General features: G+C 36.8%; 1 non-coding gene across 1 annotated transcript; it reads right to left on the bottom strand.

Moving 5' to 3' along the window:
• Positions 1-246: 246 nt before the first annotated feature.
• LOC117717447 (U6 spliceosomal RNA) lies at positions 247-353 on the bottom strand. Its single transcript, XR_004607928.1, has one exon. It is a non-coding gene; the product is annotated as a U6 spliceosomal RNA (small nuclear RNA).
• Between the last annotated feature and the right edge of the window lie 1,268 nt (positions 354-1,621).

The raw sequence follows: 1,621 nt of genomic DNA on the forward strand, positions 1-1,621 counted from the left end.
ACTCTAAGGTAGCATCTGTCTTTTTCACTGAGATACATTTCCTCTATGCAGCAAAATGCTGGGTTCCGTTTATGTATCTAGTCTGTTAGTCTATGTCTTCTTATTGGGAATTGATTCCATTGGTGTTAAGAGATATCACAAACTTGTGACTGTTGTTTCCTGTTATTTTTGTTGTTAGAGGCATAATTATGTTTGTGTGGCTATTTTCTTTTGAGTTTGCTGAAGGAAGAATAATTTCTTGCTTTTAAAAATATGCAATGCCTCACAAATTTGTGTGTCATCCTTGCACAGGGGCTATGATAATATTCTCTGTATCATTCCAATTTTAGTATATGTGCTACCAAAGTGAGCACACAATTTTTCTTTTTAAATTAGAAGATCTATATCACAGATCTGTTATGATAGGGAAGCCTATGTATTAATTATCAGAAAGAATTGATTAATGAAATGAATTGTATCAAAGTAAATTAGTCAAAATAATTTTAAAAATAGAGTAGTATCTCTGCTGACTTATTTACTTCCATTTTCTAACTGTTGAAAATAGAACTCAGAGCCTAAAAACATGCTTGCAAGTGGTTCAGTTGTAATGTACACCCTCAGGCCCTGCCATGCATGTTTGTGAATGCATTAAATAATACAATTTGGTGCAGAGTAGTTGTGTGACATTCTTCCTTATGAGATATGAAAAAATGTCTTCTACTTCAGATAGGGAACTGTTGACAGAAAAAAAATAAGGAAAAGACCAAAGTCCAACTTAGTGAACCAATTAATGTCATGGTTACTTTCAGAAGGAGAAATGACTGAAACACATGGCAGCATGGGGAGTAGTTAATGAAAGATGAAAGCATGGGACAGACTACACAACCTGTAGGCAGCTCAATATGTTAAAGAGGCTTTTCCAGGCACCTCAAGAACTATGGACCAGGAGTTCAACCTGTCTGAAAGTCTGTGAGAAATATATTATATGTACAGAAAGAGGCAATAATCTACAGTTGTTAAGTGTTACGGGGAACAATAAAGAGAGAAAATTACAAATACAACAAAAAAGAAAAGTATGCAGTAGTTGGATGTCCAGAATGAACCCTATGGGGCAGATAACATTAAGTGAGAGTTCAAAGTAATTGAGTGTGACTCATGTTCACCTTATAGTGGAGATTTTTTTCTGTAGGGGAAACCACACTGAATAAGTGCTTGTCTATGTCTTCAAAGAGCAGCAGGGGTGGGGCATGGGGACACCAGAGTTAGTAAAGGTACATTTAGCTAGATAGTAAATTGAACACTATACTCTGCAGGGAAGAACATAGTGATGAAGGATTTTTTTCTGAGTCTTTCAACTTCCTCGCCCAAAATTGGCACTGGAGGCTCTATCTAACTTACCAGTTGCTTCAAATATCTGACAAAATGCTGAGAAGACAAAGATGTTGGCAAATAACTCATTGCATAACGAAGGTGAGAGATGCTGCTGAGTGGATTACAGTGGTCTGGTTGAGTAGTTATACATGGCTGTATTGTGGATGTAGTTTGGAGGAGAAACAGCAGAGTCTCTTAATGGATACGATCTGGTCTCAGTGAATGGGAAATCCAAAACAAGACTTTGAAGGTGAACAGATGGAAGGAGGAG

The sequence above is a fragment of the Arvicanthis niloticus genome, chromosome 11 (genome assembly GCF_011762505.2).
Source record: "Arvicanthis niloticus isolate mArvNil1 chromosome 11, mArvNil1.pat.X, whole genome shotgun sequence".
Classification (NCBI taxonomy): Eukaryota; Metazoa; Chordata; class Mammalia; order Rodentia; family Muridae; genus Arvicanthis; species Arvicanthis niloticus.